The 25,020-nt window shown below is 30.0% G+C and overlaps 1 protein-coding gene across 1 annotated transcript in view; it reads left to right on the forward strand.

The window, feature by feature from the left end:
* The window catches only part of LOC148302867 (allatotropins-like), a 100,149-nt gene that overhangs the window by 9,769 nt on the left and 65,360 nt on the right, over positions 1 to 25,020 (forward strand). Inside the window, exon 2 of the mRNA XM_088270927.1 lies at positions 1,674 to 1,735. The gene's annotated coding sequence lies outside the window, so the exon portion shown is untranslated. The remainder of the gene's footprint in view (positions 1 to 1,673; positions 1,736 to 25,020) is intronic.

Raw genomic sequence — 25,020 nt, forward strand, 5'->3', positions numbered from 1 at the left:
GACAACCACGCTACTCAAATTTTGGAACCACAATAAACACAAATTTTCACAATAATATTGAAATCCTAAAAATAATTGATGCGAAAAGTCACAAACAGCAACATTTTGAAACACTATAAATTCATAAATAATAATAAACCTATAATTAACAATACGACAGTGACCAAAGCCTCCCCCCTTTGCCTATGTACCCACGATGAAATAAAAAATAAAAATAAAAATTATAATTTAGTAAATAAATAAAAATTAGCAGCTTCTACCTCCTCTTCAACCTTTAACGTCCCAAGGACCCAATTCTAAAATTAAGAATTAGCTTCACATACGGTGTTTGAAAATGATGCGGAATACATCAAAACACGTGTCACGATAGATTTTAAGAAATATTCGTATGTAATAAATTCATTCAAACCCTTATCCGCACCCCAATGCAAAGGCACTGCACCATACAAACGCAGTGTTATCTTGATCGTTAAACACATGAAGGAAAGGTGATCAGCTCTTCGCTTCAGGCACCAGCCCAGATAATATGGAATAAATATTAGAGTGAAAAAATAACTTATATTTATTTGCCCCTCCTGGGAATCGAACCCGGGACCTCTAGAACGGTAGCCGAGCGTGCTGACCATTACACTACGGAGGCGGACGAAAATATAATAAGTAACATTTAAATGAAATTTTGATTTTTCGCAAATGTATTTATAAAATACTCATGTATTATGATTCAATGTCATTACCTAATGTATGGTATATCCGGACGTATATCAGTATGTGTGAACGGTGTGTGTGAGTGTGTGTGTTATTGTAACTACTCTCTGACAGCCCTGTCACATAAGACAATCAGTCGTGAAAATATCGTACTGTATGACGTAATAGTCGCCTACACTCGAGTACAGGATGACAGGAAAATGATGACTCCTTTTGGAGAATAATGATATAGGGCAGCGATGGCGAACCTTTTTGAGCCTGAGTGGCAAAAAAACTTTTTTTTTCAATAAACAATATGTCGCGTGCCACATGCCATGTAAATAATGCATCAAATGTTTGTGTTACTTCAGATTTTATAAATAAACAAAGCATTAATACATAAAAAAAATAAGTACCTACACACTATTCAATCTCAAAAGCAAGAAATAAATAAAAAAATAACTTGATCAAAAAAATATTGAGCCCTTAAAACTTTATTATTAGTGAGATTTTTGTTAATCTCATTTTTGATTCGGCAGTCACTTTGTGGTAAAATCTATCCATTTTTAATTAATGTTTTACTTAGTAAATACTATTATATCTTAAAATCAAATGATGATGCGGAATGCATCGAAACACGTGTCATAGTAGATTTTAAGAAATAGTGATATTTACTAAGTAAAACATTAATAAAAAATGAGATTTTTGCTGTTGGATTCTGGATGTCAATTTTCTTTAAATCGCGTTCATTTCTGGTAGCTTTTAATATAATACAAGCAGTAGCACTTTCGTCTGTAAGTCTACTTCTTGTTTGATTTAATAAAGTTTTGATTTTTTTTTACAATACCAATATTTTTTTTTCACAATTCGCGTGCTATGCAAAATCATCTCGCGTGCCATGGGTTGGCCATCCCTGATAAAAGGGCTCTTACAATAATTGAAACGTGGAAACAATGGTGATTATTATTGTGTAACGTTTCTGTCCACAGGTAGAGAACTTATCTGCCCAACTTCTGAGACTCTTCCCACCTGTTCCGAATCAAAACTTTTGGTAAGTGTTTTCTGTATTATGTACATATTAATGTGTTGATCGGCTAACGTAAGGAACGCGAATATTAATGTACTAAAGTACGATGCTGAGGGTATTATAAGAATACCACACGATGTATTTTTTTTAAGAGAAAGGAAACAATAACTGGAAAAGTAGTCGTTATAAGATATATCATTTTCAACAGTAATCCAAATTCGCTCTTTGAGTGAAAGCTCCCAACTTTTATATATTCCTTCTAAATTAAGTTCTGTACCTTGTATACATTACTTCTAATAACCATCAATATCTCTATAAATATAATAAATACAAGGCTTTAGGTATTCCTCTATAACATATTTACACATTGATTTAAAAAATTAATAATAATCATAATTTATCGGGTACGTCAAAGTGTGACTAATTAACAAAGTTATTTATATATATATATATATATATATATATATATATATATATATATATATATATATATATATATATATATATATATATATATATATATATATATATATATATTTATATATATATATATATATATATATATATATATATATATAAATATATATATATATATATATATATATATATATATATATATATATATATATATATATATATATATATATATATATATATATATATATATATTTATATATATATATATATATATACATATATATATATATATATATAAATATATATATATATATATATATATATATATATATATATATATATATATATATATATATATATCTCAGTCGTATAAATTAAGAAAGCGAACGGCCGCACGTTTTTTTAAATTGTGCGCGGAAAGACGTACGAAATCTAGTTCGTCTTTCCGCGCGCAATTAAAAAAAAATTCAATACATATGAATAATATGTATTGATTTTTTTTTCAAAATCTTGCTTTTCAATGACTCTTTTCTTTTCAAAACCATATATTAATTTTAACGAAAAAAAAATTATTTCAATACGAAAACGGTATTTTAAGCAACAATAACTGGACAACATTTTGACAAATGTTACCTGGGTTTAAACAAAATTAAGTTACGATTTATCCTATGTTGGGCTTTAAACGTAGGAAAAATATCACATAAACTAGTCAATGGCTACGTAGTAAGACCTTCCTGATTGATTTTTGGAATTTCTGTATGCGTATGGAATGTGACTGGAATCATAAGGGGTTTCGCTACTTCCATTCGTAAATTTGTGAAATAGTAGTCGAAAACCTATTGCACATTGGATGGTCTGAGAATTCTAGAGTATGTTTAGTAGCTAAATCCAGATTTCTTGAAAATTCTCCTACGTTTGGAAAATTTCACTTCCGGCGTTTATAATACGTAATATGTGACCTGACTTCGTAAATATAACTATAAATCGAATGAGGTACAAGGCTAAAAAGAGATATATATATATATATATATATATATATATATATATATATATATATATATATATATATATATATATATATATATATATATATATATATATATATATATATATGTATATATAAATATATATATATATATAAATATATATATATATATATATATATATATATATATATATATATATATATATATATATATATATATATATATATATATATATATATATATATATATATGTATATATATATATATATATATATATATATATATATATATATATATATATATATATATATATATATATATATATAAATATATATATATATATATAAATAACTTTGTTAATTAGTCACACCTTAAATTGTGTCTAATTGAGTACCAACTCAATTAGACACAATTTAATGATGAACATACATGAAGAAGCTTTTGGGAGTTTTTGTGACATCTCAACATAGACGAAGAATCAAAAAATAATATGAAAATAACTCCTGTAATTGGAGATAATCCAGATTTTATGAACAAGTATTTGGACACACTCAAAATGTTGTAGATGGAGAATCATTTTGAAGTCCGTATATTTAAAGGGCCTATGACTTGTTATAGGCTGGTTAAATGATCACTTAGGAGTCATTATTATATTTTTTGACAACTCAATATATATGAGAAAGATTTTAAAATTCTGGGTATTTACAGGGCTTATTCCTGTCATAAGCAGGTTGAGTGATCTCTTCGGAGTAATTTTTACATTTTATTTACATCTCAACATAGCTGAAAAATAATGTGAAAGTCTAGGGTCTTTGCAGGGCTTATAACTTTTACAGGTTGTTTTAATGTTACTTATCTAGTCTATGATGGTCTGTGTTATAATAAGTGATTAGGTTATTACAGTTCTGCATAGTATATAAGTAGTGTTATCTTGATTGTTAAATACATGAATGCAAGATGATAAGCTCTGCGCTTCATATCCCAGGGTGATGTATGAATATTGGAATAAAATAACGCGTTGATTTATTTTAAACGCCCTGGGAATCGAACCCGGGACCTTCAACATAGTAACTAACTACGCTGACAACTAAAAATATCAAATATGTAGGTTTATCATAAATGAACATACACGAAACAGATAATTTTATAATTTTTTTTTATCCTTTTAAGCTCATATTCTATACCGTTAGATTTATGGGTTCATCTTTACTATAATTTTCCGATATAATCTTTAAATTAGAAAATTATATCGAAAATATTTCAAGGGAATTGATTTATTAATATGTATAGTTTATCGTACATCTTCACCGATTCAGCCTATAGTTCAAATAATTAGTAATTATTCATTCTGTCTTTCCCTTTGATATATGTACTAAGCCTGATTTGCTTTGTATTCTACGTAGTTATTGATAAGAAAATGACTTTGATCACCTAAAGCTTGCACGGACATAATAACAACAAAATAATTCTTTATTATTTTTTTTTGCATTACACAATATAATATAATACAAGTAAAAAATATATATTAAAACAAAAAAAGTCCGCAAAGGCATGAAGTAGAGTGTTAAAAAATAACTTATAAAATGTCAATCTTTTCCAAACACAAAGTTTGGACTTTTTCGACTTTGTTTGGACCTTTTTAGGTATGTCAGAAGGATCGTAGTTAGTTTTGTACTCATACACGATTAAAAGCATTGAAAGCTCTCAATCACATCTTGGATCTGATACAGAAGCATCTAGGCTTCCTGACAGACCTCTCTTGCAAAGCAATTATTTTATAAACTAAGTTGTGAAAATTGTTAGAAAATGTAAAACAAAATTGTATCCCGATTTTACTGTAAATTTATTTTTAATAGCTTTTCATATCCCTTTCACTGTCAATCAAAATAAATACAAGTTTTTACTACCACCATCCTTAGTTTGAATTTTTACCAGAAGATGAAAACATCTGTAAGTTTTTTAAACTAGTCGTATATATAAATAAAACTCATTACAGTGGTATATTCAAGTGTTTAATTAAAAAACAAACAAAAAACAACTAAATTAAAGACGATTTTCTTGTATATTTTCTTATTAAAACAACATTTTGACTCATATTTTCCTAAAGTTAGAGAAAATAAACATTACTGTGTTATGAATGAAATTGTAAAATTATTTTAAACGGTTTGAATTTACGAGCAGTTTGACAGGATATCCACTGGGTTTGATGTGAAAATTTAATTTTCTTAGATCCTAATACAAAATAGCAGATTTAATGGACTTCGATGGCACTAATCTCTTGTTTCAAATTCCACCCATAAATAAGTAATGAATAAAGTATCACTTTAAGTTTATATAAATCAATACAATTTACATATTATTTAGATTATTTTGTGCTAAAGAAAAGACCTTAAATATAAAAAAAATCATTTCTGATGTGTTTAATTTTACATTGTTTTGCTTGTGAAGCAATGAAAATATGAAAAAAATCTATGAAACAACCATGCTATTGATAAAAAATTATATGCCGAGTGCCAGATCCATCACGAAGAACGCTGTCCGCCATGAGCAATGTTAAGTATTGCATGTGATATTGGTTCGTTCAACAGACAGCGCAGCCATTTTAGTAAAAATGTGTTTAAAAAAACGCGTTTTTACTTGCGACAGATAAAAAAAAACCGTCGTAGATGTTTCAAGTCTGTGAGATCTGTTAAACTTAGTTTTAAAAAATTGCTTTGCAATGGCAGATCTTTCAGGAAGCCTAGATGCTTCTGTATCAAATCTGGGCATGCGGTAGGACAGCTTTCAATATGTGACATCTGTGTCAATTTTTTTTTTCATATTTGCAATGATGAAAAGTGAAATTTAATTAATTTTTTTTATTAAAATATATGGAGAAAATAGTAAATAGGTATTTTAAATTGAAGTTTTACTTGGTGAATACTATTGTTTCTATAAATCTATTTTGATTTAAAATTATTTCGTGTTTCTAAAGATTCCGCATCATTTTCTAACATCGTGTGATGCGGAATGCATCGAAACACGTGACACAATAGATTTGAATAAATAAATAAAAAATAGAAAGATATTATCACAAAGTGACTAGCAAAACAAAAAATGCAAAAATTCAGCATAAACCGAAAAAACATTATTATATTGAAAAGGAAACGATATTTATTGGCCAAGATGTTATTTTTCTTTTATTTCTAAATCCTGTCAAAGGTTTACATGTAAAAAAAACACGCACATAGGTATTTGAATGGGACATTGTATAAAAATTTCAAAATAATCGGTAAATAACTTTAGGACCTTTAATATTTCGAACAAATGAACATTATATTAAAATATAATCGGATTCAATAAAACTATACATAAAAAAATATTTTTGACCATGTATTAGAACTTAATTTAATTAAACTGTAATTTGAGATCAAATTTACAATTAATTTTACCAAAGAACTCAATTAAAAGAGTAATTAGTCGGTGTTTTTAGTATTCGTAATTAATTACAAGGTGTAAAACAAAGTGTTTTCTGTAAAGTTACAGAAACAAAGACGTACTCAACAACTAAGAAAATAAACAAACTGTTGTTATTTCGTAGTTGAAGACGCAATTTAAGTAATTAGCATAACGGCTAGAGATAATACCGGCTAAATTATATCAACCACGTGTGTCTCACTAAAACAACGCGATCCTAATTTGTTTTCCTGTGACGTAACACGGTGTTTAAAAATATTGAATTAAATAGACCATCAAAGGGGTAGATTGACAGCTGGGAATCGACATTACACAAGCCTTATCACTCCTGCAATGTCGATAATAATAATAATCCACCGACTAGACACACAAAGTGGCTTGGTGGGTAAATTTATTTATATTTAAATATGTTTAAATTGTTTTTTTTAAATAAATGTTTACGATTTATGTTTTTGTTAATGTTAATAAAATAAATTAAACCATATTCGCCTTCTAAGTGGAGCTTATGGGCTCCACAAACTGTCTCCAGTCTTTTCCGAAGTCAGATCCGCGTCCCAAAGTTCTGACGAGAAGTGCCCACGAATTTATTGTCAGCAGTGGTCGCCCTAATGCCTTGAAGAATATTATCTATACCTTAATAATAAGATTCAATATTCTCCAAACACTTATCTGCACCCCAATGGTGCATACGGCACTGTGTAATCACATAAAACATAATTTCATTTTCAGATTTTATTTTTCTTTTCAAAAATATTTTCAAGCATTTGTGAGGTTTAATGAACGTTTCATTCATTCGAACCCTTACCTGATGGTGCATAGGGCATTGTATCATATAAACGCAAAGTTATCTTGATCGTTAACACATGAAGGAAAGGTGATCAGCCCTCTAATTCAGGTACCAGTCCAGGGTAATATTGAAGAAATATCAGTGTGAAAAATCACTTTAATAATAAAAAAAAATAGGGTAAAATATTTATTTGACCCCCCCCCCTGGGAATCGAACCCGGGACCTCCAGAACGGTAGACGAGCGTGCTGACACTATACATTTTACTGTGCATTACACTTCGCAGGCGGACAATTCGATAAGAAATAAATATAAATCAAAAGTGTTAAGAATAAAATTAAATGTTCCAATTTGTGTTTTCTTTCATTTTTAGATCTAGCTAATCGCGACAATTAGTGCACAAATTTGGTTGCGTATTGCATATTTCTAGCTTCTGATATGTTTGTCAATTTGACATCAAAAGAAACATATGGCTGGTTAAATGCCAAAGGACCACAACGCAAAAAACTCTTTATTCCAAAAATTTTATCTAAATCGTCAACATTTTAATATTCGGAAAAGACACCCATAATTTTGGGGTAAGAAATGTCATGTTTTTTGCATCGTGGCCCTTTGGCATTTAACGAGCGTTATCAAGAAATTTTGTCCGCCTCCGTAGTGTAATGGTCATCACGCTCGGCTACCGTTCTGGAGGTCCCGGGTTCGATTCTCAAGTTGGGTAAAATAAATATAAGTGATTTATTCACTGTAATATTTATTCAATACTACCTGAAGCGGAGGCCTGATCACCTTTTATTCATGTGTAAACGATCAAGAAAACACTGCGTTTATATGACACAGTGCCCTATGCATCATTGGGGTGCGGATAAGGGTTTTATCATTATTTATTATTATCAAGAAAGTAAAAAGAGTAGAATTTAAATCATAAACTACATTTTTTTAATTTTCTGTTTGTAGATCAATCCAATTAAGTGCACAAATTTGGTTGCGAATACGAAATAGCGTATTTCTAGCTCTTGATATATTTGTCATCAAAAACATAAGCTAAAAAGAAATAGAAACCGAAAAAAGAGCGAAAATACAATTTAAAATATTGCCATTTTGAATTTCCTTTGTTTGTAGTTCAAGTATAATGGTAGAAAGAATATGTTTTTTTGTCATCTAACAGTTAGAACGTTTTCTTCTGCAATCCAAAGAGGATCTTGATAGAAGAATAAAAGGAATAGGGGTTTATGTCGAGTTAGGGTGGAAGAACGTGATAAAACACCATAATCACGATCTGACACATACTAACTGCTCGTCCTTACATATATCACACTCTTCCTTAAAGCTTTTAATGTTTTTATAATACTATCAGGGACAAATAGCGCACATCGAGCTGACATGTTTATCATTACATATAAATATTTTCAGTTTTTAGAGCAAAGTAGTACATAAAAAGTATTAAAATTATGAAATTACATCCAAAGAATTAATCAATATGGATGTTCAATAATGAATGAATTGTATTAAAAATGAATATATTATTTATTGATTCAGCATTAACTTTGTGGAATGACATGATTATTTTATTAAAATTAAACACTTGAATAATCCACTTAATTGAGTTTTATTTTTATTTACGACTAGTTTCGAAAACGACAATTCGCTCACTCCTTTCAAGAACGTGATAAATCAAAAAACTTGATTTTTCAGGAAAACGTTTTTGAAGTTTTTAAAAATATAATACGATGTATTAAAAATAAATATCAAGCCACTATTGAACTATTAACTGTGCAACAGATCTTTTTAGGTAAAACCTGAAGGTTTTTTCTCCATTTGAAAAATATTTATTATTATTTTTTTTTAAATTTATCAATACGTTTTCTTCAAAATGCAAAAACAACGCATTCTACCCTGTAGCGGGTAAATATTAAGTTAAAAATATGCTTTTTTGCTGGGATATAGTATATTTTCTGGGCATTTCGAAAACATGCACAACTGAAAAATGACGATTTTGGATTTATGACGTTCTTGAAAGGAGTGAGCGAATTGTTTTCATCTTCTGGTACAAATTAAAACAAATTAAATTAATTTGTACCAGAAGATGAAAACAATTGTCGTTTTCGAAACTAGTCGTAAATAAAAATAAAATCCAATTAAGTGGATTATTCAAGTGTTTCATTTTAATAAAAAATAAATATTATGCCACTTATTGAACTTTTTAATATGCAACAGATCTTTTTAGGTAAAATCTGAAGGTTTTTTCTTCATTTTAAAAATGTTTAGTTTATTAAAAAAATAATTAAACAATACTTTTTCATCAAAATGCAAAAACATCACTTTCTGCCCTGTAGCAGGTAAATATTAAGTTAAAAATATGCCACTTTTGCTGGGATATAGTATATTTTCTGGGCATTCCAAAAACATGCAAAGCTAAAAATTGACGATTTTTGATATATGACGCTGTTGAAAAGAGTGAGCGAAGTTTATAAAATGATCGCTTAAGCCAGCCAAATGCCAGCCAAAAAGCGGTAGCTTTGGCTTTCACTTGAACTTGGAAGTTCACAACAGAGTTCTGGTATTGACTGACAATAACTTTTATTCTCTGAGTAGAACTCCCATATGCTACGATTCTTTAAAACGTTGGAAAATGAAGAACACATTATCTGAAAAAGAGTCATTCATTCGTGTTCGAACTGTAGATATTCATGTAAAATGAACGACTTTCGTGCTCGGTACGATGACTTTTATAGCCGCTTCCACTTTTTCATAAAAAGTTTAAAAACATTTTATTTATTTATATCAATAATACCCAAAATTATATTAATGGAAGAGTTTATTGTGAAGTCACCATTACCGCTCCAAAATAACCTTTTTGACTCCTAAAGGACATGTTTTGACGTGTGTAACCTTTTTTAAGGATAAAGAACGCAATCTGATTTCTATTGTAAGAATCAAGGGGTAAATATGTGTTATTTGTCACGTAAGAAAACATCCCCAGACCTCCAAACAACCCTCTGCTTGCTTTGTCCATTTTCATGTACATTGATTTAGTAACACAAATAAACGCACTCATACGCTAGACCTTACTTTGACGATATCAAAAAGTGAAAATAGAGAAACATTTTTTTATACGTCATTTTCATAAATTAACGTTTTTATTCTTCAGAAAACTATATTAAAAGTGTCCTTGATCTCATTTTAATAAAAGTGAATTAAAACTTGAAACTATGAAACTTATATTCAATAGTATGAAATAATATTTAATATGAAATTTCACTGGTCAATACCAAACTTTGTTCAATCAAATTACGTGAAAACCTTTTTTCTTCTCTTTTCAGGATTTTTATTTCAATTAATATTAAGTTGACATATAGTTCACTCACAAAAACGCATATCGCTCACTCCTTTCAAAAACGTCATATATCAAAAAACTTGATTTTTCAGGAGATCATTTTTAAAGTTATAAGATATAATAAAATGTATTTAAAATAAATATCAAGCCACTTATTGAACTTTTTACTGTGCACAGATCTTTTTAGGTAAAACCTAAGTGTTTTTTCTCCATTTGAAAAATATTTAGTAAATTTAAAAAAAAAGTAAACAATACCTTTTCTGCAAAATGAACAAACAACACCTTTTGCCCTGTAGCGGGTAAATCTTAAGTTAAAAATATACCGCTGTTGCTGGGATATAGTACATTTTCTGGGCATTCCGAAAACATGCACAACTGAAAATTGTCGATTTTTGATAAATGACGTTGTTGAAAGGAGCGATGTGTGAATAAAGACCTTCAAAATAACGCGACACCTACCGTCAAAATTACGCAAATTTAAAGCACGACAATACATTGAAGACAGGTGATATGACAGGGTTGGGGCTTTTTTTTCAATGTTTTAATCGTGTTAGAAATAATCGTTAACAACGCATATAGAATAGACCTGGTAATATCCCGTGTTTCTGGAGTAAATATGATTATAATTTAGGGAAACAATATGTCTCACAGCCCTGTTATGCAATATTCCCTTGCAAAACACACTAGACCAGAGAATTCCAGATTGGTAATTTAATTTGCACTGTGTAACGACGTACCAATATTCCCGTACGTACAGAATGCAATGGCCGAAATCTGGTCTCCTTGTTTACAAATCTAGGTACCTCTAAGGAGTTATTTTTACACTTAATACTGCCATAAATACTATCTAAAGATACTGCCTCGACATGAAGTATAACTTCATGTGTGAGTTCGAGGCAGATATAATTACCCAAAAATTCAATATGGAATTCTACCAACTAACTGCAGTTACAATAAATATATTCTGTTATTTCCTTATTCATTCGCTTCACACATCAATACCACCTTAACGAACTCTTCTTTATCTTTTAAACTATCCCTAGTTCAGGCTTACATTCCTTTCATTTGATATAAAAGAAATTTATGAGGCGAATGTAATTGGAAAAAGGAGCAGAGGAAGACCGAGAAAAACTTGGCACGATCAAGTATGCCAAATACTTGAAAGTGGTCAGGTTAGAAGTCGAAACAATCGGCGGGTATGTATGAGGAGATGCATGAACGTGGAAGAGGCGAAGAATGTTTGCAAGGACAGAGTGGTGTGGCGTTCTATTCTCTCTGCCTACCCCTGCGGGGAAGCGGCGTGATGTTTAGTTGGTTAGTTAAAAATAACTCCTTTGCTGAGGAACCTCGATTAAGACACATAAAAATATTGTGATGAACTAATTATAGAATGAAATATTAACCATTTCGTTTTTTTCCACATAAATTGTGTGTTTACTTAAATGTAATAAAAAGTACCAATTTTTCAGTATATTTTCGGATAGGATTTATTACATTCATATTATTTTTTGACATCTTATCAAAGATGAAGGAGAATATGGAAGTCTGGGCATTTACGGGGCTGACGACCGTCATAGGCTGGTTTAAGTGATCACTTTACACACGTGTAACATTCACCAATTCTGCCCATTATTGACAACCACACTACTCAAATTCTTGGAAGTTATAGAACTTCTATATACATGAACCAATTAAGAAACCTTGTTCTTGAATCACAGGAACTTCACTAGAGACATGTATTGGTGAGATGTAAAGAAGCTTTTTACTAAGCAGAAACTCTTATATTAGTATGTAATATCCGAATCCTGGATTATAATCACACACTAGAGAAACGCCAGAAAATATCATTTTCATTTTTATTATTTAAGCTTATATTTTGACCAGATAATTTATTTACAGCATTTTGAGTGTGTCCAAATACTGTAATTAGAGATAATCCAGATTTTGTGAACAAGTATTTGGACACACTCAAAATGTTGCTAATAAAAAGTACCCATTTTCTAATATATATTATTTTCTGATAGGATTTATTAGATTATTCAAAAATGATAGATAATACTCTATTAACATATCGGCTTGTCCACATGTCATATACGTTTATTTACGATTACGTGCCGATAGCTTGTCACTATGTAGTGTGTCTGGCAGGACGCAAATTGTTTCCTGGGTGCGAACACAACGTACCACGTAAATACGGCGGATGTCCTCATTACACACATCTGAGATAACCCATTACTATTTAAAGCTGGCCTATCACGTAACATCGATATGCAAATATAGGTAAGCTTCTAAAAGGGTGCTTAGTTTGAAGAGTAAGGGAGATTAACGATATCATTAGCAAATGAATTTATTTATTTATTTATATTTCACAATAGAATAATAATAAATATTTTATTAATACAATTTAACCTACCGGTTTCAACAAGAACCTTGTCATCATCAGGGTTTATTTCAATTCAAAAACATTGAAAACATTAAAATACTCTCACCAAAAACACTCCGTAAAAATCCTAAATGTAAAAAAGTGGTGAAAATAAAGTACAATACTTTTTTTAATTTTACAATACTTATTTTAAAAATTAAAGATTTATTTCTACATTAAGGCATCTGTTAAAAATAGGAGTCGTTAATAATTTTGCGAAATCACATCGCGATTCCCAAAACCTTCCGTTAATGTTGAAATTATAACGAAAGCTTAGGATTATGATCCTTCAGAATGCTAAAACCATACTTTCCGCTATCAAATTAGTATGATCAAATATTTAACGTTCATTATGTGTTTATTATAATCCTAGCACTATTTTTGTACGGTGACTTAAGTATGTATGTATGTATATGTGAAGGGAGAATCTAACAGACGATGGAAATGTGTGAGTATGTGTGAATGCGTGTCGTAGAGTGAGTATAACAGTATTTTGTCCGCCTCCGTAGTGTAATGGTCAGCACGCTACTGTCCCGGGTTCGATTCCGAGGGGGGTAAAATAAATATTAAGTTAAACAAATTTATACCAAAATTAATGTTGATATTATGCAATTTATTCCTTCCTTTTATTTAAAAAAAAATACTTACAGTGAAAATTTACAAGTATAAAAATGAAAATTATGGTAATGGAAAACGGTAGTCAATTTGGTAATTATTACGAACGCGAGCTTTTAATGTCAATCAAAGTATGAGCACACATTGCTTAATAATATTAAATTTCACGAAACAGTTTTTCAGTGAATTTCAGCAGTGTGTTTGGATTTAATGGAATTAACACGGTGGCGTTTCCTTGTCTGAAAGCTTTTTCAGGAATTCTTTCAGAAGTAGCAAACAGCGTAACCTGATAGGTTTAAATATATTTTACGTACGTACGAGTATAAGCAACCGTTCGCTGTGAAAAAAGTTTGATTGGAAAATTGTGAAATTTAATTTCTAGTAATTTGTTCGCCTCCGTAGTGTAATGGCCAGCGCGCTCGGCTACCGTTCTGGAGGTCCCGGGTTCGATTCCCAGAGGGGGGTCAAATAAATATAAGTGATTTTTTCACTCTAATATTTATTTAATACTACCCTGGACTGGTACCTGAAGCGGAGGGCTGATCACCTTCCTTTCGTGTGTTAACGATCAAGATAACACTGCTTTTATATGATGCAGTGCCATATGCACCATTGGGGTGCGGAATATGGGTTCGAATTAAACGAATTAAATTTTTCAAATGATAGAACTGACAGATCTGTTTATTTCATTACAAATTTTGACTATGACAGGGCATTAGCTCTGTTAAACTTATTATTCTCATTACCCATTTATTCTTCCTCTACGTTAAGATCTAAAAAATAACATCTAAGTGGAAAAAAATTGGACATATCACAAATTTAGTACAACTTGTCAAATTAAATATGAGCTGCATAAAAAAGACAACTATGTTATCAGGCGTCTCCCAGTATGTAAAATAATTTGGTAAGGATCTTGCATACATCTGAATAAAACGGATTATGCTAAACAAAAGCTTGCTCAAACCAACCATGGATAAGGCAGTAAATTCAAACATTGAGTGACATGACATTAATGATATTTGTATAAAATAAGTTCCAAAAATTAGAGTAGTGTGGTTGTCAATCATGGATAGGATGGTAAATGTTAGACGTGTGTAAAGTGATCACTTAACCAGCCTTTGACAGGTCATATGCCTTGTTAATACCCAGACCTTCATATCCTTCTCTATGATGTGATTTCAAAAACGTAATTTATAATTAGTTTATTTTAATGCTTTGATAATTGGGTTAATTTTTTAAAATACTTTATGTGCATATTATAATGTATGTAATCTTACAAAGTTGCGTGTTAAATGTATCTTTACTGTAAATGCCAATTGCTATAGTCCGTTTCACTAGTAAATATTACAAATGAATAATTCAATGTTTAATATGTCACGAGAATTACTCAGAAATACAATGATGAATACTAAAACCATCCCCTAGGGAATTCTCTTCATACTATTGCGATTCGGTTTTACCCTTTGCACACCACATCCAAAATGCAAACTCTATTTTTCAAATATATTTTTAAATAAATACATTCATAGTACTAAAAAAAACTAACTATCTAAAAATTTTATGTACTTAGTTGGTGAAAGAAAATCATTAATAACTCTCTAATTCTTTAACTTTGGTTTATTATAAAAGCGAGTATTTTTGCCTAGAATTTTCACTCGTAAATTACATGAAACTATAATAACTTTAAACGTAAAGAGTAAATCCACTCACGAGTAGGCGTAGGCTATAAAACTTTATAATGTTAAAGCCTGAGTAGGGATATGATAAACGGGTTGCATAAGCCGTAGCTAGATTTCAGAGTATTTTTTGTTATTAAGCTTTTAATTTGACCAGATAATTTATTTACAACATTTTGAGTGTGTCCAAATACTTGTTCACAAAATCTGGATTATCTCTAATTACAGGAATTATTTTCATTTTGTTTTTTGACATCTCATCAAAGATGAAGATGATCTTCATCTTTGATGAGATGTCAAAAAACAATATGAAAACAACTCCTGCTGTTACTGCTAACGGTACCGGAACACTTTTCATTGGGAAGACGGAAACGCGCAAATGAAGATAATCTTTTATTTATTAAAAAATCACACAGTTATAAGTGTAAAATAACAAAATTACACCAATATATCGAAATTACAAAAACACAGGGGGCGAGAAGAACAAAGCGACACCAATATAAAAACAGAGCGAGCGCGGCGTATACACGTTTCGAATATTATTTAATCTGAGCACACAAATATTTGTCCGCCACCCCTTAAATACTATTTTAAAGGCGTTGCTTGGGGTGGGGACAGTATTTGTAACATTTAAAACTTACTGAACTGCGTCTCTTTGTTCTTCTTGACTACCCTTATTAATACTATTTTAATACATCAATTATTCTAAAAAATACACAAATTTTGGCCGAAACACCTGCAATTGGAGATAATCCAGATTTTGTGAACAAGTATTTGGACACACTCAAAATGATGTTTTTTTTACCATCAATCCTTAAGGTTTCAGGTTCAGGAGTTTCACTGATGTTGTTATTTTATTAAATAGGTTAAATTTAGTGGTGCGGAACGGGTTAAGGGCGTGACACCAAATAACAACTAATGGATCAAATATATCCGAGTATCCACGGGGAATACGTGTTAACTCATCACGAATATTATTAGTTTAGGGAGGGGTGATTTGGTGGATTGTCCCCTTACGTGCGCACGGCACACGTAATGCCCAACTATTGTGTTGTGTTTAGGATTCGACTATTTTCCTCGTTGATCAACAGGTTAGAGTCTACAAACAAAAGGATGAATTACTTGGTACAGTGAAATAGGGAAAAATCGTTGCCCAAAAAAATAATATAAAATCATGAAAGTAATATTCAAAGGTAGGGGAAATATTCAACTAATAAATCTATGCTAAAACAATCCTTACATACAGTATCGAACAGATTGTTTCTTGAATATTTTTCGCAGATACATTTTATTGTATAAACTTTATAAAACTAAACAACTTTGTTTTAACCACTTTTTTATTATTAGTACACATTAACCTACCGGTTTCGACAAGAACCTTGTCATCATCAGGGTTTTTTAAATTCTTAAATATTAAAAACATTAAAATACTCATAATTAATTACATTCCCTTACCAAAAACCTCCACACACTCTGTAAAAAAAACTAAAATTTTAGATATAGGTTTTTTTTCCAGTTAACGTCGAAAATATCCTGTCATTCGATTTTTGACTACATCTGTAATGCTTTTCTTTACATTATTCGCGATCATCATTTCCGTGCATTTTTTAAAATTTCAATACATTCAAATTTATTCACAGTTTCCCTCCATTTTAGTTTTTTTTTCTTCATCCCCTTAACAAACCTAAAAACACACACTCAATTAAATATTCTAAAATTTTAGAATTTGAGTGTGTGGAGGTTTTTGGTAAGGGAATTTAATTAATTATGAGTATTTTAATGTTTTTAATGTTTAAGAATTTAAATAACCCTGATGATGACAAGGTTTTTTGTCGAAACCGGTAGATTAAAGTATACAAAAAATTAAAAAAAGTGGTTAAAACAAAGTTGTTTAGTTTCATAAAGTTTCGAACAGATTAATTAAAACAAAACTTTTCTGTCGTACTTTCAACACCCTCTAAAAATGTTTTTATGGATAACGGAAGAATGTTGTATAGACCTTTATTGCTTAATACTCGAATTATGTTCCCGCGTTTTTGATCTTGTGGTTCTATGAATGTTTCAATTTGAATGTCCTAACCCTTAATACAGTGTTAAATTGATCAATTTTCCCACTTCAATTTTGTCTTATTAAACATACAATTACAAAATTTAATTTATATCATTATCGAAATTCTCTATATACATTAATTGATTTGTTGAAGACTTTCAGATGGGTTTCAATGTGTTTGGTAATCAAATGAAATTTCACGGGTTACATGGATACTTGTCACGTGTTTCGATGATTACGAGATTTAAAATTAATGTTAAGATTCAATACTAGTTTCAAATATGTATGAAATTTTAATGATGAACTTTATATTATTCTACCCAACAATACGTAGAAAATGATGCGGAATCCATCGAAACACCTGACACAATAGATTTTACAATTTTATTAATTTTTTATCCTATATCATTATCAGACATTGGACTTTTCACCCTACGGATGAAATATAAATTTATATTATAGGTGTCTCACTTGAAACACCTAGAAGCATCTTTATTTTTACACGCAAGCAGATGGAAGTCTGAGCTTTCCAGGGCTTATGGTCTGGCATTTGGCTGGTACGAGTGATCATTTATACACTTGTGTAACGTTCACCATTCTGTACATTATTCAGCATTGACAACCGCATCACTCAAATACACTAAAATTTAATTTACCATATGCTTCAAATTGAAAAGATTTCGAGTATCATGTTTAATTTTTAATTTTTAAAGTAATAAAAGAGTTCATTTTTAAAGTAAAACTTTATTTTGAATTAGAGAATTTTCAATATTTTTAATTTAAGTTTTACTTGGTAAATACCACTTTATCTTCAAATCTATTGTAACATGTGTTTTGATGCATTTCACAACATTTCCCAATAACGTATGTGAATCTAAGTCTAAATGTTATAATCAGAAACCTTCATGAAATGTTTGTTTATTCTAGATATTGTTATGGAAACGGTCCTCACAAAAATATTTGATAACATTTTCATCTCAACTCTCAAATTTTGTTGCAACAACGTGATACACAAATAAAACCCTGAACTTAAATTATTTATTTAAATATGAGGAATCAGTGAATCGAATGATAATATTATGAAAATGGAATATATTAGAGTCTGATGAATAATAAAACGAATGATACTCCCTAAACGAACATGTTTTAAAAAACTTTTGTCATGTAATTCCCATACGTTATTATGAACCCCGTTTCAGGACATAATACTTTGCTTACTTATTTATGTTGTAAAGGGTTTTATCTTAAAATTTGTCATTTTACAAAACCAATTGGACGTTATATTTAATTCAATAATAAGTTAGTATTTTTAAAAATATTTTTGAATTAGTCCTCATGCTTCAATGTAGTAATTAAAATCTTAATTTATGTATTAATTTTAAATCAAATACAGATTTTTTGAGTTTACTAAGTTGTATTTTATTAACAAAAACACATAAAAAATTATATTGTGACAATTGTTTCGCCTTGTTAGGACATTATCATTCATTATTATTGTCATTCGTTTGATAATGTCCTAACTAGGCGAAACAATTGTCACAATATAATTTTTTATATGTTTTTGTTAAAAAAATACAACTTAGTACACTTAAAAAATCTGCGTTTGATTTAAAATTAATACATAAATTAAAATGGAGTTCTACAAATTAAACGCCAAATCAATAAATATATTGAAAATCTTGTCTGAAAACTTGAGTACACATCGCGCACACAGACTATGACAGCGCGCCACGCAGGCTTGCTAACTTGACGACTAACGCACATGCTAGTCTCAAGAATAAATGATGTGGGGAGGTATTCACACTGACGGTATATGTAGTACAAATCGCTCACTCCTTTCAAGAACGTCATAAATCAAAAAACGTGATTTTTCAGGAGAACGTTTTTAAGGTTTAAAAATATAATACAATTTATTAAAAATAAATATCAAGCCACTTATTGAACTTTTTACTGTGCAACAGATCTTTTCAGGTTTAACTTGAAGGTTTTTTCCCCATTAGAAAAATATTTAGTTTATTAAAAAAAATCATTAAACAATACCTTTTCTTCAAAATGCATAAACAACACTTTCTGACCTGTAGCGGGTAAATATTAAGTTAAAAATATGCCTCTTTTGCTGGGATATAGTACATTTTTTGGACATTCCGAAAACATACACAACTGAAAATTGACGATTTTTGATTTATGACGTTCTTGAAAGGAGTGAGCGAAATATGAATATATTTATCAAAATTTTAACGTTTACATAGAATACAATAAAACGTTCAACTTGTTTTTTAAAACGTCCAGTTTGATTTGATAAACGTCTAAATTGATTTGAAAGGTGTCCTATTTGGTTTGTAAAATGTTCAATTTGAAGTTAAAAACCTGTATTCACCGGTTAGTGAGTATTCTTTATGTTGCTGTGTCCGTAAGGCCATACAAAATCAACGAATTTACTCGATCAAATTTACATATGTTTCAAATTATTTCTGGTACGAATTTAAATACTATAACATGTCAAACATTTTGGGATATCAACCATATTTAGCGACGAATTAATACTTAGCTATTAAGGTTTATTGATATTATCGATTCTACAGAGATTTATTTACCTAAAGGCTTCTCTTGACACTCGACATGTGTCATACATACAGGTTGTCAGTTTTCTCTTCAATAACGTTTAAAATCCTTAAAATCCTCCCTTGAGATTTGAAGTAATTTACAATAAACAGTTTCTAGGGGAAAATATGGGGATTTGCAAAATACCAACTCGCCATGAAAAATTGTCAAATCCTTGTCGAAGTGACATTCATCAATAAAAAACATGGTTGTCAACACAGCTCCCCACCCCAGGACACTTGTATGGAAAAAAATCGGAATTTAAAAAAAAATTGAACCGAAAATGGTGAATGAAAAAATAAATACTTACAATGAAAAAATAAACGTAGAAAAAATAAGAAAAAATAATTCTGTAAAAAATTACGGATGACTCTGAAAAACCAAAATACTACGACCCTAATTTGGCTTTACCATGCGTTAGCTAAATAATTTATAAAATTTTAAAAAATTAAACAACTTTGTATTTCACCACTTTTTAATTGGTACATTTTTTTCTCCAACCGGTTTCGACAAGAAACTTGTCATCATCAGGGTTAAATATGTAGGTACTTACTTAACTTAAACATGTAGTATGAAATACACATTTAAGTTAAGATAGTACACATTTAGAAACTTGTCATCATCAGGGTTAAATATGTAGGTACTAACATAACTTAAACATGTAGTGATTAATACACATTTAAGTTAAGATAGTACACATTTAACCCTTATGATGACAAGGTTCTTGTCGAAACCGGCTGGAGAAAAAATATACCAATAAAAAAGTGGTTAAAAACAAAATTGTTTTATTTTATAAAGTTTTTTAAATGTGCCACATAGTATCTGCGAAACATTCATGAAAATAATGTATAAGCCACTGACCATGTATTTGAAGCATTATTATTAGGAATCAAAAGTGGGAAAGTATTTTATGTAAGAATTTGTGAAATTTATGGAAACAAAACGTAAATGATAAATGATATTTCTTAAGGCACAGGAATCAAAACGTCTCGTTGATCCTGTATTGTATAAATTATATCTTATTAAGTTATACAATACAAGATCAAAGCAAAGTTATTGTAAGGCGGATGAATTGTACAATAGAAATACCTCAAAGCCTGCGGATTTCCTTGTCAATTTGGGTAAATAATCCTTGCAGTCAGATCTTGGTTTATATTTATTAAGGCCCAGTATAGTTAATTTTCCCTAAATCCAGGTAACATTTTACATGATCGAATTTTTCTTAAAAAACTGTTTTCGCGTTGAGTTTTTTTTATTTATTTAGTTTTTATTTACATAAATTGTATTAATTTATTGAAAGAACAGTTATAAACATATTTTAAAATATTTTTTGCATAGACCTGCCAAGCCACCTCGTGTATCTTGTCGGTGGAGTTCTTTTTACATACATTTTATTATTGTTTTTATCCATTTTAACCTAATACGAGTATTCTTTCGATGATAGGTTTTTATTTGCTTTAGCCGAGTTCAGTGCAGTTATGTCCACCTCCGTGGTGAAATGATTAACGCATTTAGTTACCATGCTGGAGGTCCTTTGGTTCAATTCCCAGTGTGGGTGAGCAAATAAATATTGGTGATTTTATAACCTAATATTTATTCAATAATACCCTTGACCCTGAAGCGCAGGAGTGATCACGTTGCTCTCATGCCTAGCAATCAAAATAACACTGCGTCAATTAGATGCAGTACCTTATGCACCATTGAGTGCGGATAAGGGTTAGAAGAAGATGATGAGTTCAGAACACTATTCACTCTGTTCCCAGCATTCACTTTTCTTTCTCTACCTTCTTCAGTAATTTTCTATTACAAATACATTTTGTATTAATTGTTTAATCAAACACACAATTTTTGAGTCTACTAAGTTGCATTTTATTGTTAAAAAACACCTAAAAACTTTTCGAAAACTAGGCGAAACAATTGTCACAGTATTAATTTTTGAATATTATTTTTTGACATCTCATCAAAGATGAAGAAGAATATGGAAGTCTGGACATTTTCGGGGCTGACGACCGTCATAGGCTGGTTTAAGTGATCACTTTACACACGTGTAACATTCACCAATTCTACCCATTATTGACAACCACACTACTCAAATTCTTGGAAGTTATAGAACTTATATATACATGAACCAATTAAGAAACCTTGTTCTTGAGTCACTAGAACTTCACTAGAGACATCTATTGGTGAGATGTAAAGTAGCTCTTTATCAAGCAGAAATTCTTATATTAGTATGTGAGGTCCAAATCCTGGATTTCAATCACACACATGAGAAACGCCAGAAAATACCATTTACATTTTTATTACTTAAGCTTATAATTTGACCAGACAATTTATTTACAACATTTTGAGTGTGTCCAAATACTTGTTAACAAAATCTGGATTATCTCCAATTACAGGAGTTAACTCCTGTAATTGGAGATAATCCAGATTTTGTGAACAAGTTTTTGGACACACTCAAAATTTTGTTAATTTTTTAATGTTTATGTGTTTTTTAACAATAAAATACAACTCAGTAGACTCAAAAAATCTGTGTTTGATTTTCAAAATAATACATAAATTAAAATGGAGTTCTTCATTAAACGCCAAATCAATAAATAAACTATAACATTTTACTCATTATTCACCATGATGTTATAATTTTACACCATAATTAATGTTTATATGGCTAAAAATAGTAGACAAACATCAGCGGTTGTAATCAAGGGTTGTCTAAAATCACATAATGTTCAGTAATTCATCCCTAATTTCACGGATAGTCTAATGATGGGGCATTAATAGTATGGAAGGGTAGTAATGGAACATGTTAATAAACATTAAATTTGATAGAACATGCATATTTTAACAAAATTGTAGTTAAATAACTGATTTATATCCGTATCCACATATTCTGTTAAAATTACACCTTATAACGTTATAACGAAAATTCTATACAAAATAAACATATAATAATATTTTGAGTGTTTTTTTAAAGTTTTGTACAGACATTTCTTAGGTGTTTGAAAATGATGCGGAATGCATCGAAACACGTGTCACAGTAGATTTTAAGAAATAGTGGTATTTACTAAGTAAAACATTAATTAAAAATGGAAAGATTTTACCACAAAGTGACTGCCGAATCAATTAATGAAACTGCATTTTATAGAACTAAATCACATCTAGAAAGTTTTGTCTATATAAATTAATATAGAAAAAGAACTAGAAATTTTTATTTTACACTTTATTTTGAGTATAACAAAATATTTCTTATTTATTTATTGCTTTGGCGTATTTTATTGTTGAAAACACATAAAAATTATATTTGTGACAATTGTTGTTATGGTATGTTATGGTATTTGTTATGGTATTTGCAAACGAATGACACATTTGCCTTTACAATAAAATAAAATTTAGTAGACTCAAAATATTAGTGTTTGATTTATGCTCTCTCTGTCTACCCCTGCGGAGAAGCGGCGTGATGGTTATTTAGTTAGTATATCTAAACCGCCAGTTTGATAACTCTGCATGCATTTAATGAAAAATAAAATATTTTTCATCGATCAAATGCACCAAAGGGTAAAGGGGTTCCCGCAACAATGGGTATCTGTGTTTGAGATCTTTATTGAAGTGGTGCGCAGTAAAAACTATTTGAGAACCACTGGTCTAAAGGAAAATACATGACAAAGTACAGTAAACCCCCCTACAACATTGAGATGAGTGCCGCATTGTCGGAGGGAACGTTAAATGGCGTAAATGTCTTAAATTGTATTTTTATATTTTAACCAACAGAAATGACTGAAATGAGTCATTATTATATAAAAATACAATTTAAAATATTTATTCCCTATAACGTTCACTCCGATAAAGCGGTTTTTATCTCTACGTTATAATTGGATTTACTGTATATTTTGTCGGTAGGTAGGCACGTCAGCACTTTGGAGTTTTAAATTAATTTCATAATAAAGTACATAGAACCCTTTCCAGAGAAATGTAGAGTCAAAGGCGAACTATTTCTTGCTTTGTATTTTAATTTAAAAAATACAGTTAAGCCTCGATATGACGGACCTCTATTTAACGACTTCTGATATGACGATCAAAAAATCCAAGTAAATGAAGATCCCAAGTATCATGACTGAAAGTGAAATGGCAGATGAAGTTGTGAACGTTCAGAATTAGGATGAAAGTGAAGATAGCGAAGAAGAAGAAGAAGAAGAAACAACACTGCCAATATGAAAGTTATCAGTGATAGGATCACATCTAGACGATCTAATAACATTTACTGACTATTCGTCCGATAACGAAGTTCAAATATCGTAGTCATACAGGAGAAAGTGACCAAGTGCATTTTTTACACAAACGTGATCATTGACTATTTGATATCTTACTAGCTTAATATTGTTCTGAAAAAATTCCAAAGCGATTTTAATCTTGGAAGTATAATATATTGCCTTGTTGAATAAATGACTAACTGCATTGATGTATATTTTGTTGCCAAGCAAAAGTGACTTAAATGTCCCTCCTGAACATTTTACGTTTTGTCAGTTGGTCACTTTCTCCTGTACGACTACGATATATTATACGCATTTTCGTAATTTATCAGAGTTGATTATAAAAAAAACAGCAAACTTCAAATTGAAAACAAAACTTGATTTCTTTTACAAAGCAGGATTACCGAAAGCAAGCGCGTCGATAGTTGATATCGACGCCTTGATGCCGTTTAAACGGCATCAAGGCGTCGCTTCACGGTGAGTGTCCGAAGACAATAAATAGAATTTTGTTTGTGTTTTGTATTGTTTATTCATATCTCAATATAGTGTTCATATTTTCAATTTTTTTTTTTTTAAATTTCAATCCTATTTTTATATAACGGACTTCCGGCTTTAAGAGGATATTCGCAAAGATAAAAATCATTCGCTGGCCAACCGCCAAAGAGGTAAAACGCCTTTCTACGCCTGATTTTTTTTAAAGATTGTACCTACATTGATTTT

Source organism: Brachycentrus maculatus, unplaced genomic scaffold (genome assembly GCF_059751285.1).
Source record: "Brachycentrus maculatus isolate JH-2025_06_01 unplaced genomic scaffold, ASM5975128v1 h1tg000404l, whole genome shotgun sequence".
Classification (NCBI taxonomy): domain Eukaryota; kingdom Metazoa; phylum Arthropoda; class Insecta; order Trichoptera; family Brachycentridae; genus Brachycentrus; species Brachycentrus maculatus.